We start from the raw sequence: 15,021 nt of genomic DNA on the forward strand, positions 1-15,021 counted from the left end.
TTCGGCAGTTGAATAACAAACTAGGGGCTACACGCCCACACAGCGCTGCACAAACTACTGCGGGCTTATAACTAAATTAAAAGCGACTTATTCATTAATTTGTTTGTAGAAGTTCACTGGAAGCTTTTATACATTTACGTAAATAAAATTGCTTTATTGCATGACGAGACTCATAGCATCACAGAATATTTGAACATTAAGTTGTCGAAGTGAAAACCTTAATTGGTACGATATTATTTGAATAGATGATGTACTGAAAAGTTTTGATTTGCAGCCCTGTATATTTTTTACACCACAGTACAAAATATTATTGTTTTGTTATAGTAAATAATGAGTAGGCGGCACCCGCCCGTCGGGGCTAAACCCTATTACCGGTAAAATATTTAATATAATATTTCATAGAGTTAAGTTCATCCATTGTTGTGGTGCAGTCTCTACTAGTCTGCCAAGCCGGTACGCAAATAATTCGATAAAAAGGCGTGGAAAAATTTCAAGAAAACATTTCAAAAATAAATTCGTATGTTACTCGCACGTGGCTTGTGAATAATTCAATTAAGGTTGGAATAACGAAAATTTAAGGCGATATATACATGAACGACAAAATTATGTTTTAATAAAATATACTTTGTGTAAAGCAATATTGAGTTAAAGTATGATATGTATTATATCTGGACGTGTTATTACTTTTATTAAATTAAATTAATTATTTAAATAAAACTAATTATAACGGATGAATCGCGTATATTAATTATTTTTAAACATCCCGACGTTTCGAGCACTTTGCGATTGCGATGCGAACACTGCAAATAGTTTTATTTAAATGTTTAATAATCGCGAAAATTTAAGACAACATTAAATTAATTATTATAAAATATTGAAATTAAAAAAAAATTATAAGACCTTGTAAAAACTTACTTGACTCAAGTACAAAGTAGAGAAATTATGTTCCAATATGTAGTTGCTATTTTATATTTTGACAGTTTTAAACGAGGACTAGGTATTACAGCTAGACCTATATAGGACTAAGTATGGTGGGATACAAACCAAGAGGAATATTGAAACAGAGGCGCTGAGCTAACGGTTTTGCGTGTTTTCCAAAGTACGGAGTGTAACGCCGCATTATTCCTGAATATGAACGAAATAGTAATAGCATACTACCGACTTATATTACAAATGAGAGTGTGTTTGTTTTGTTTTTTAACCTTCACACTGAATTGAAATAATGACTGTAATTAATAATACTTTTTAATATAAAATAGTGTTTAGTCAAGTTGTTTTTTTCTTTTTTTATGCTATATGTTGGCGGACAAACATATAGGCCACCTGAGGACAAGTCGTCACCAACGCCCATAGACGCTGTAAGAAATATCGACCATTCTTCCTTGCATCACCAATGCACCACCAACCTTGGGAACTAAGATGTTATGTCCGTTGTGTAGTTATACTGATTCACTCACCCTTAAAACCGGAACACAACAATAATAAGTACTGTATTTTAGCAGTAGAATATCTGATGGTGGGTGGTGCACTAAGCCCTGCCACCAAGAATTGAAGATCTTTCTCACATGATTTTTGTGTAGTTATATGACGTCACTGGATGCCTCGCGCCATGTATGATATACAATATCTAATCTCTCGGAATACACAGTGAGAGTCGAGATGGCCCAGTGGTTAGAACGCGTGCATCTTGATTGCCGATGATTGCGGGTTCAAACCCAGGCAAGCACTGCTGATTCATGTGCTTAATTTGTCTTTATAATTCATCTCGTGCTCGGCGGTGAAGAAAAACATCGTGAGGAAACCTGCATGTGACAAATTTCATAGAAATTCTGCCACATGTGTATTCCACCAATCCGCATTGGAACAGCGTGTTGGAATATGTTCCGAACCTTCTCCTCAAAGGGAGAGGAGGCCTTTAGCCCAGCAGTGGGAATTTATAGGCTGTTGTTGTATGTATGATATACAATATCTAATCTCTCGGAATACACAGACTGAAACCGAATACAATAACTTATATAAGATTAACGATTATAATCGACAACGTTACCAATATTATTTATATTAGTATCGGTCTCCTCGACGTAATATACGATGAATCTCTTTTTAGCGTAACAGAATTATCGCAGTACCGCCGTTCTTAGTCAGTTTCGGTTCACGTATCCGCTTTTGTAAATCCGTATTACGGGTAACTCATTATCCCAGACCGAACAAATTCCACCAAATTGACAAGTTAATCCTCGATTGATTGAACTTTTTTGCCGAACAAGTATAGTACGACACAAATTAGATGTAGCATCGGAAAATGCAATGGATTGAAAATAAAACCGATAACTGCCGGTTTACACAACCAATAGAAATAGCTCCCAATCGCGCCATAGCTCGCTATAGATTCACGCGTCAGAGAAAACAAGTGCATGTAAATCGACGCGTCAAATTGACGAATATATTCGGTCGTATATGATATGACAAGTTATTACATTTGTGCAAAGATCATATTCGCATAATAAATATTGATAATTTGGGATAGCGTACTCAATTCGGATGTGATCGGTTTTTACGAATTTTGCCGATGGGACATCTAAGTTGTGTCGTACTATATTTAAATCACATTCGTCAAGACCTTCTACTACTTTAAAAAAATATAAGGAAAATTATAAATGACGTAACATCTTAAGCCGGTATAATTTAAACGTAATATATCGTGATTAAATATGACCTGTTCGCCACAATCTCTGTGATCAATCCAAAATTATTATCGGCTTATCGTAGAATACCTTTGAGCTTGATATTACAAGGCACTACAAATCAACGCGTTATTGTGAGCACCCGCGCTTACTCCATGTATATACTGTACATATTATATATGCAGCTATTGACTCGCGATCGAGAAATGTGCTCCTAACGTCATACAGTTCACTTAGTACGGAGGGTATGTCCATCGAACTTGAGTTGCTTAGCATTGCTTTATTTAATTTACAATATATTTTTAATAAGTTAAGAATTTTCTATGTAGAATAAATGTTATATGTATTTATTGGAAATATAAGCACTAAGCATGTTGTAATGGGCTAAATAAATAAATATTATTTGTACACATAGAGGTAGGACTAAAAAAGCGATTATAATTTAGAAAGATTTAACTGGCAGAAGAAACTGTTTTAAAAAAATTTCTACATAAAAAAGTAAATGTAATGAAACCTCCTTTGACAATTGCTGAAAATAAAATAACATTCAAAATTAAGTTTAAATGAACGTATATTAATGCACTATGTTCTCAAAGAGTCACGAACTTACTCTATAAGGAATTAAGGTCGTTACGGGTGATACATTATAATATAATATACGTTGAGTCGCTAGCTTTACATAAGAGATATACTTCAAAAACTCACAATTTTACTCTTTATTATTTTCCACAGACATACACGTTCATATTTTTTAATCGGTGTTTAATTTCACGAATCACAATTTGTAATAAACACAGTTCATGATTTTAATTTATTTCGTAATTAAAAAATAATGATTGATCATAAAACATTTTTATACTTTTTAAATCCTGAGTTATCATAAAAAAACCGTTATAACGGCCCCAAGAGAAATTGAAAAACAGCGGGAATCTTTATTTTCCACGCGAACAATATTCACTATGATGATGTCTTTCTGACCGATTTTGAGATGAATTATGATCAATATTCACAGCGTAGATATTACAGCCAAATTGATTATTATAAGGAACAAATCAAAAGTACGCCGTATTGTTGTGTTCCGGTTTTAAGGGTGAGTGAGCCAGTGTAACTACAGGCACAAGGGACATAGCGTCTTAGTTCCCAAGGTTGGTGGCGCATTAACGATGTTAGGAATATTTAGTTTTTTAAAATAATCTGCAGGCCAAGTTTCATAATGTTTTTTTTAGTTTTTAGGCATTTTTGAGGAAAAAAAATCTAAAAATAATTGAAAAAAATTCATTTTCCGTCTGGCATTTTTAAATTTGGATGTACGTCGAGTTACCAATAACCCTGTATATATGTGCTTAATTTGTGTTTATAATTCATCTCGTGCTCGGCGGTGAAGGAAAATATCGTAAGGAAACCTGCATGTGTCTAATTTCGTCGAAATTCTGTCACATGTGCAATCGACCAACCCGCATTGGAACAGCGTGGTGGAATATATTCTAAACCCTCTCCTTAATGGAAGAGGAGGCCTTATCAAAGCAGTGGGCAATTTAGAGGCTACTTTTACTTTTATAGCGCCGAAAATAATTTCTCCACACCTTGAAATGGTTAGTCACTAAGGCAAAGACGAATTTGACAGAAGTATTTTATTTCATAATATCTTCAATTATAAGAATTGAAAATCACAATTAATTCCAATAGAATTAATTATAGTAACGTAATTAAAATCAAAAATAATTGAACACAGTATTAAATAATATACATTACTGTATTGAAGAAAATTCTATACATTCCTTGTAAATTCCTAATTAAGTCTCCACAGACGTCTGAATCGTTATTGCTTATGTGTGTGTAATATTTATATGTTATACAGGATGCTTTTACTGACACAGAAATATTCAAGTAATGAAGATTTTTATGAAAATTCATTCCTCCATGCGACGAAATTAAGGACTGGTATAATCACGCTTTAGAGATGAAAAGATGGTAATTTCAGAAGCATGTGAATTCTAGGTATTTATTTTGTTTTCAGCTTACTATCGCAAAAGCAGGGTTATTATAACGAGTTGAGAGTACTAATCGTAGTCGTTACATTGCTACTGAAATAATTGACGAATTTCATTCGAATTTAATGCGTATTTTGTTTATTATGTTTTTTATTTATTTGTTTAAAACATTGCATTCAATTTTTCGTGTTCAATAAGTGGGAATATCAGTAATACATTTATAAATAATTTTATTTTATTAATATTTTATGAACGTTAAAATATATGTAGCATGAATGAATGTTATCTATTGTTATTAAATTTATATATTAATAAATAAATTAATACGAAAATTATACCACGACACTATAAGGGTATGTTTATTTGAAACTCATATAAGATGAAGAGGTCATTTTTCAATAGCCTCTTATTTCATATCCAAAGAATTTGTTTCCGTAAATTGGTGATTGCAGTACTCAATCAAAAACATATTTATTACGAAACTAAATTGAAATGATCCTTATTCTACTGTAAACATTTAAATGAAGCCGGTAATAGGTTTTAATGTATAGCTCATAAGATATATTATGAAGTAAAAATTGCGTAATGATGGCTATAAGCGAGATATCATTGTAACGAACCAGCAACGAGCTCGGCGCAATAATGATGACTGCGCTCCGAGCAATCAGCTCCATTGTGCTCCACACACCTCACTACATTCAGAATTGCGATTACAATTGACTGAAGAAAATGTTACTCTACATAAATGTGGGCTCGTGGACAATACAAGCTCATTCCAATGAATTAAACACGTGGACTATAGTCATTGGTTACATATAATTACATCTTAACCGGATGACACGGGTTATATAATACATGTATGTGTTTGGTTAATCTAATGTTGGTGACAGGCAAAGTTGTGAGATAATTGTCGAATAAAATTGATGAATTCATAGTATATTTGAAAGCCAATCATTTTGATTAAAAGAAGCTTATTTGATTATTATAGTAGTGGGTAAACACGGTGACGTCATGGAATGTAAAGTCACGTGGACAGAGTCGTGTTGGAGAGTATGGGGACTGGATAGCGACACTTGCGTTTGAGTAACTGATCAGTCTACACCTCCAAGGCGAAACTGTCGGTTTACCTACTTAAGAACCAAGTTGTAAATCCGTAATAAAACTTCTGTGGGCATACCACTTGTTATTTTAATTCATCGTAATGGACCCCGTACCACCGAACACAGAAAAGGACAATTCTATCGCTCAGCCATCGCTGCCTCCGTAAGTTCATAAGAATTTACAACGCTGATAATTGAATTATTATATAGACTATTTTCAAATAATGACGTCGTTTTACACCGAAAAGACTATCATAAGTTAAGACAAATCAACGTGCATATTTTGGTGCATGAAAGTAGATTACAAACACTCAAAGTTAATTTCTTCATTTTAATTATATCATGCTTAGTAAAGAAATGTATATTTACGTTTTATTTCATAATTGGCAAGCCTTTTGATAACAGTGAATAAATAAAATTAAATTATACAATGAAAAACTGACGCTTCAAGCTCTTCCTCGCTCACTTTACGTAAAAGTTATATTACAATTATAAATTATAAAACGCAAAAAATAAGCCATAATACGAAACGATCGTTATCCTTCTTATGATATTGCGGAGTTTTTTTACAAACACAGAATTATATTACAAGGTTAAAGACAATATTAAGAATAATAACGTACTCTTGGTATAAAAACAAATTATAATTAAACGCGTAAACCACCGACGAGTTTTTGTAAAGAGGTTCACTTGCATTAAAAATGAATATTAGATGTTGGAGATATCCCAGATTTTCATAAGTAGATAGTAGCCCAGTAGTGGCTCATAGGTTAACCTTGGTCCAAGGTTCAAATTGTCCACAGTGCATAGCAATTGGGTAAATTGTTGTTGTACATAATAACTTTTATACATATAATTAACCAAATATATACTATTGGTATATATTTGGTTTTGGTTTTGGCATGGTATAAATTAAAAATAAGTTAATAAGTTCTAAAACCACCCTTTTGAAATGGCCTTAGCTCAGCAGAGTTTCATTCATATCTTTTGTTAAGGAACAAAAAAACCTTGAGTGCCTTAATATATTAGGGCTGGTTTCAATTACAGCAAACTAAAAAGAGTTATCGTAACTCTTATTCGATACAAGATTTTATAGATGACATAAAAGCGTGGAGTTACTACCTGTTGACTTCCAAGCAGGATATATTAATTTAAATAATTGTATTTAACAAACATGACTTTGTATTATTTAATCGTAAAAAAGAGTAACTACTGAGTTTCTTGCCGGTTCTTCTCGGTAGAATCTACTTTCCGAACCGATGGTAGCTTCACTTAATTGTAAAATGACGATTCAAAAGTGCTTGTAAAAGTTTACTTGAATAAAGTTTATTTTGATTTGATTTGATACATATATCTTTTTGTATATAACATCAACTTTATTTTTAATATAATTGACTAAAACTAATAGTAAAAAAAAATAATTATTCAAAGTTTACGAGAGCCACCGCCATAACTTTGTAAATAACTGAAAGTACTTTTATGAATAAAACAACTTAGTAGCTCCGTGGTTACAAATTCACAAAGTTTAAAGTTACATTGCTCGAGAAGTAGGTTATATTGCGACCATTATTTGCTTTATTAAGTAACAAAATTCACTTAAACGATTCATCGTTTTTTGGTTTATTCGCACGGAATATTCTAAGACAAACTTTGTATGAAATAAACCTTGAAATTACAAGGTCTTCATTTACTTTCAATCACAACACAACTTGCTAACTTTTATTAATTTTCGAACTAAATTATAAACTTGAATCATCTGAAAGACTTATCGAAGGCTTATTTAGGGATTATAGTAAAAAAATACTAATAAATTAAAACAAATAAAATATTATTGACCGTATTATACAATCGCTCTTTCGAGACTTAACAGTAAGGATTGTATTAAATTCAAAACATTTCAATTTTATTCCAAGATGGCTCAGTGGTATAAGATACACACAAACTGAAACCGAAGGTTGTGGGTTCAAATCAAGCACCAGTGAATTTGTACACATGCTTTTATATTGGATGAAAATCTACTATCAGGTCGTATTTGAGCAGCATGGTGGAAGAGGCACCTAAAAATCTTTCAATAAAAATGAAGAGAATGCCTTAGCGATATGCATTTATAAAAAAAAAATATTTTAATTTTTAAGCTAGATTCTAGTTTCGACTGTAAGCGGTACTAAAATCATCTGCGAAATTCCTTTCAATTAATTTGAGTTGACTTCATGGAACTGACATGAAAATGCTCCGTAACATCTAAAACATAATACTCATACTAGTATGAAGTATAAAGAAAAGAGTATAAAAACAACGGCACGTATTACCTACGACTTGGTTATAAGTCCCGGGTATCAAGATATCTCAGCTTCAAAGCCACGAGACGTGCTAGGACTTCGACAGTTTTCTACATAACCAATTTTGGTTAGCTTTATTGTAGAGAAAAGTATTTACATAACATTTTCACGATACGGTTTTAACAAGCATGAAACTAATCTCGTCTTGATTTAAGAGTCCCCGGGAATTTCAAATCAGACAAATTTTATTTAATACGGGATATTTACCATGTTTTTTATTTGTTGTTGGTAGAGTTCGATATTTCGAGATTATCTACGAAAGTAGAGTAGTAGTTGTATGAGTCTCATGAACAAAACATTCATAGATAATGTCGAAATATCGAACTTGGTAAATGTCCCGTATTAAATAACTTTAATAATAAAAATAACCATGTTAATTTAAAATCTTATTCTGACAAAAGTTTGACAAAATGTGGCATCTGGCTGGTTTGTGTCTCGAGTCTCTGAGGCAAGAAACCACAACCCAGACCGTACTTCCGTCCTTCTTCTGGAGTTCTAGTAACATTCCTGATAATTAAAATTTTATGGAAAATGTTGAGGTACTTTTGCGTTCGAGTTTATTCGCCAAGGTCGGAGTAATTAAGTGTTCACACTTAGACAACTTAATTTTCTATTTTTATTTGAATGATTGAAACAGACACTACGTTGCACATGGAAAGTGAAAAACTTGATGAAAAATATAAATCTGCTCAGGTCCAGTATCCAAGGACAACGGAGATCACCCTGGCCGTAAAATACACAAACATTTTCATCAATATATATATTTTTTTAAGTCACTAAACAATTTGAAATAACCCTAGAACAGAAAACCATTGTTTATACGTTTTAACACTCAGTGGATATTTATGTAAGTACACTAGTTTAACTTAAAAGTCGTAATATAATTCTTAAACTAAAAGTCCTGATTCCTCAGTCGTTAAGTTCAGGAGTTAGGCCCGCGTTTGTAGTTAATACATAAGGCAAAGTGCCGTTGGCGTGTAATTTATATGTAAATGGCTGAGGTGGGCAACAATTTTGGCGCAGCAACAATCTCACGTGCAGTAAATCTGCCTAATGAGACGTTACAGTCTATAATTCAGGAAGGATTTCCTTGAGTGCTTGCCTTTATTGAAATCACAATTAGGCCTTCGCTTTGGTGCTCGCTTTGAGTGTTTAGGTTAGCTTATTGATTACGATTTCTTTTATCAGATTTAAATTTTGGAAGAAATTTCTGGAGTTCTTATGCTAATTATGTACACTTATAAACTTCATCGTTTCACATCACGTTACATATTTTAAAAAAGATTTCTATTATAGCCATTTTTTTTTCATTATTTGTGATTTGTCTTTTAGTAAATATTACTGGTGGGTGAAAGCCTCCTTTGTTGATAAGACATTATTAACCCACGCCGTTGTATTTGAGCCCGTAGCAGAACGCTATATGATAGATGGATAATTCTTCGTTACATTTTCTTTTCTTTTTTATGTTAGGTAGGAGAACGGACATATGGTCCCACTGATCGTAAGTTGTCAGTACCATATATAGGTATTGCCTTTGGAAATATTAATTCCGTAGATCGCGAATGAGCTACCAACCTTGGGAACTAAAGTATTCCGTCCGTAATTACACTGACTACGCCTTTAAAACTAGGATGAGATGAATAAGAAAGGAATATATCTTTGGATAGTATCTATCACCAAATAAATCTCCTCTTTCATCTTGGATCACCAATTGAATTTTAATACTATAAAAAAAGTGCAATAAGGTAACAGCCTATAAATTTCCCACTGCTGGGCTAAGGCTTCCACTCCCATTAAGGAGAGGGTTTGGAACATATTCCTCCACGCTGTTCCAATGCAGATTGTTTGAATGCACATGTAGCAGAATGTCGATGAAACTAGACACATGCAGGTTTCCTCACGATGTTTTCCTTCAGCGCCGAGCACGAGAAGAATTATAAACACAAATTAAGCACACATATATAGTGGTGGTTGCCTGAGTTTGAACCCAAAGTCATTGGTTAAGATGCACGCCTTCTAACCACTGGGCCATCTCAGAACATTATAGGTAAATAAAACAATTAAGCACATGAATACTATTTTTAGACTAACGGATTTGAATTCTCTATCATCGATATCTATCTTTGCGATTCAAGCTTTTTATCCACTGGATCAACTATCCTGCATTATTAGTATTTTAATTTAAATTTAAAAATATATTTAAAAATTTTGCTTAATTACAGCATACTTAATAAACTTTTCCTTGGAGCAAATTGAAGTAACTACTTTTTAAAAATACTTTTCTCAATTTCGAAAGTAAATTGCTTCGTGTAAAACTTTTCATAACGATAAGATGGTTTCCTTGCAATATTCGCGCAAGATCCTCGCAATATCACGGTGATATCCTTTGTGCTATGTTTAAGTCTTGGAAGATTTTAAATCACGGCTTTGTATTACCTGATATATTAGGATAAGCTCCACGTGTTCACTTCGCGTGCGGACAGGGTTTTATTCAAAATATTTTTTAAATATAGCTCGGATAAGACCCGAGATAGTCCAGTGGTTAGAAAACATGCATTTTAACCGACGATTGCCGGTTCAAACCCAAGCGCCACTGAATATTGATGTGCTTAATTTGTGTTTGTAATTCATCTCGTGCTCAGTGGTGAATATGTGTAATTTCATAGAAATTCTGCCACATGTGTGGAATACACCAATCCGCATCGCAACAGCGTGTTGGAATATATTTCAAACCTTCTCCTCAAAGGGAGAGGAGGCCTTAACCCAGCAGTGAGAAATTTACAGACTGTTGTTGTTGTTGTCGGATAAAGATCCGTTATAGAAATTGTAGCTTGGAAATGCTACTAAAAGGTCCTATAGGAAAACTAAAAATAAAAAAGTAACCATGACAATTCCGGCTTAAATTCAAACACCAGGATAAGAGCTGACTGCAGCGCAAACCGCTATAAAACCGTTAACAAACACCACGCCAAATTGATGTTTGCCATGTCCTCCACACATACATTCTGAAACCTTGTCAACACAGACATAATTTATGTATTTTTTATGGCATAATTAGTACCGTGCTGAGCTTTGCCCGTAAACAGCCTGTCTATTACTTAGACACTGGCGTCCAAAATGCCTCTGTTGCCAAATTAAAAAAAAATATTAACGAACGCTTGTGTACAAAAGGTTATTATACAGTTAATGAGTTTATGATCAATAGCACACCTTGGAAAAGAAACGATCGCCTTCTGGCTAACGAGACAAAAAAACCCGCTGAGTTTCTTTCGCCGGTTCTTCTCAGGTCAGGGTATTTTCTATTCCGAACCGGTGGTAGTGTTTCAATTGACCATCAATAAGAAAGTGTAATGCATCTATATTGAATAAACTTATTTGAGTTTGAGTTTGAGTTTCGATACCGAACTCAATTAAACAAAAATTGCTTCATAAAACTAGTTTTAATTTTGATATTCTTGTAATCTAATTATACATTGTTTCGTTATTAGTAGTTAGTAAGTAGAAAAAAAAAGAAAATCACAGAACATTCGCTTTGACACATCATTTTCTCTTTTTGAATATTGTAAAAGAACATTTAATAAATGGAAAAATAATGTTAATCAAAATTGAATATATTTAAATGTATTTTTAGAACCAGAAGTAGGAAGTAGGTTAACCTCTAAAACAATTATCTTTAATTTATAATAACAATCAATCTACCACAAAAGAAAAACATTTAGTTTACAACACAAATAACCATCAATAATCACATTACACCGTAATAATTATAATTGCAAGTCTCAATGTGTCAACTACGAATCTCCCGCCTTTTTTTTTCTTAAATAGGGTAGTTGTATGACTTGACGCTGATGTTGCTTGTTTATTCCAACACGGCCTCTCCTGACGGTGCGCCGTCCTCGGGCACCCACGCTGGCTCTAGATTGCTGATGAGTGATGAGATTCGCAGAAGGTCCGACGACTATAAGCGTCATCTACGATCTTATCATCATGACACGCATTTGTCGAAAATAATTTATTAAAAAAAAAAAAAACGAAATAGAAAAATATTTGCCTAATCTTTATAATCCTTCTATTCATCACACTTATGCGGCCCTCATTCACTCAGCCATTTTCTATTTCGTCAATCACGCTCATTAAAGATGTGGTACAAACATAAAACTTATTGGATAGAGACGCATATCCTGGGCAGAGGCAGGATTACGCGATGCCCATTTAACTTTAACTTAGGGCAGAGGCAGTATTACGCGATGCCCAATTAACTTTACCTGTGGGCAGAGGCAGTATTACGCGATGCCCAATTAACTTTACCTGTGGGCAGAGGCAGTATTACGCGATGCCCAATTAACTTTACCTGTGGGCAGAGGCAGTATTACGCGATGCCCAATTAACTTTACCTGTGGGCAGAGGCAGTATTACGCGATACCCACGGTACAGATCCATCGAGCAGAGGCAGTTTACGCAGTACTCATATTATGACATGATGAGATAACGTTTGGCATACTTTCAATCAGGTGGCTTACTAGAGACCTTCGCTTTATATTACTACTTCACCTGTCAGACTTTCATGGTCCGCCATCGTTTGTATTACACATAAACTCATAGCTGAAAATAAAAACGATTGAACTCACCCTCGAATGATACGCAACTTTCAGGGCACCATTCACCATTCCATGCATTGAGCTACCGCTTGAGTGGTCTTGCCACTTGCGCTATTTTAATTCATAGCGACCATCTGGAGAAACTTTCGTCGCCTGCTCGGCTCCTGCATATCTTACGCCAAGCTTCCCAAGAAGTGGAAGTGTTGTCTCGTCTCGAATCAAACTTATTATCACGTTGCTTATTGCGGGTAATCGAGAACAAGGCGTCAGCAAATGTATAAGCTGATGAACGTAATTCGCTATAATTCTGACATGTGTTGGCCACGATACGCGGAGGCGTTTGCATGATAATCGTTGTGTTTTCCTCAATCGCATTTAGCCTAGCTATGTTTTCACTTATCGCCTTTTTCACCAAACTATCACGATCGCTACCGCGGGAGCGATGATAACAAGAACGAAAACGATGTCGTATTAGACATAGCAAAATAGATTGATGGTTATTTGTTACTATTGTAAGTGGGCACAGGCGTATCCCACTTCTGATTTTAGAACCAGAAGTAGGAAGTAGGTTAACCTCTAAAACAATTATCTTTAATTTATAATAACAATCAATCTACCACAAAAGAAAAACATTTAGTTTACAACACAAATAACCATCAATAATCACATTACACCGTAATAATTATAATTGCAATTCTCAATGTGTCAACTACGAATCTCCCGCCTTTTTTTTTCTTAAATAGGGTAGTTGTATGACTTGATGCTGATGTTGCTTGTTTATTCCAATAGTATATATAACATAAATATTATGTAAATACAAATCTGTCTATCTATCTATATTATTAATATATGACAGTAACTTTGTCTGTTAGCTCTTATCATTTAAAGCGCTGAACTAATATAGACAATGTTTGCTATGGAGATAGTTTAAGTTTTGGGAAAGGATGTGTCCTGTTGAGTTGAGTGCTATAGGTTATGTTTTACAAAATTTACATTGGGTAATGTCGCAGGTTTTGCTAGTATATTATATTGATAGGTACCTCGGTTTGGTTAGCTTCTTAGAATTATCATTAATACAACGGAATAAGGAGGAATCATGTTCCGTTTTCAACTAGCCCTTTAATTTGAACGTACCAAAACTTATTGCTTTTTGGCAGAATAATATTTGATGCGTGTGTAGTATCAATTCTAAAAATAATTCTGAAATGAAAATCAAACGTTAAGCATTAAAAAGGAAGTAAAGAATAAACATAAAAAGCTACTTTGTTTTATATTGAAGAAAAATACGAATAATATTAATAATAAAATAAAACACTCTTATAAATTAAATATTGAAACATTAATAAATGATTGCAAAAACTTAGATTTAAGTGGTATATACGATATTAATAAAAATCCAGATCAGTGCATGAAGATATTTACAGATCTCTTACAAACTATTATTTTGAAAAATACTCTCACAAAAAAACTTCCACGAAGTAAAATCATAAAAAAACCCTGGATAACCATAGGTTTGCTGAAATGTATAAGAACGAGGGATAGAATGCACTACAAATTAAAGAAAGAAGTAAATAATGAGACTCTAAGAATAACATACAAACGTTATAGAAATTTCTGTAATCAAATTTAAAAAAAATGTAAACGGGACTACGAAAGAAACGAAATTAAAGCAGCTGGAAATAATAATAAAAAAATTTGGAATGTAATAAAAAATATTAATCACTTAAACAAAACGACAAACCCACCATTTGAACTACTAAATATAAATAAAACACCCCTTGAATCAGTAAACTCAATAAATTCTTTCTTTGCATGAATATAGGTGCAGATCTGGCAACAAAAATAACCCCAAACCTTCCACCTGCATTAACCAACGTCCATAGTACATCAACCAAAAAGAGTTCATTTGTTCTCTTAGATGCTACTGAAGATGAAATACGGAGATATATCATCAACCTAAAAACAGACTGTAGTCCTGGCTGGGATGGCATCTCCTCTAAAGTACTCAAATGTTTAAATGAATTTATTGTGACCCCATTGACCTACATATTTAATAGATGCTTATCCGAAGGTGTATTCCCCATTTCTCTTAAAAAATCCATCGTTAAACCAATTTTCAAATCCGGAGACAGAAACATAGTATCAAACTATCGCCCTATTTCGATATTACCTTCCCTCTCTAAACTACTTGAAAAAATTATAAATAATAGGCTTCTGAAATATTTGGAAGATAAAAAATTACTATCTGATTCACAATATGGCTTTAGGAAAGGAAAATCAACATCAGATGCAGTTCATTCCCTCATAAA

This window comes from Vanessa cardui, chromosome 4 (assembly GCF_905220365.1).
Source record: "Vanessa cardui chromosome 4, ilVanCard2.1, whole genome shotgun sequence".
In the NCBI taxonomy this organism is placed as follows: Eukaryota; Metazoa; Arthropoda; class Insecta; order Lepidoptera; family Nymphalidae; genus Vanessa; species Vanessa cardui.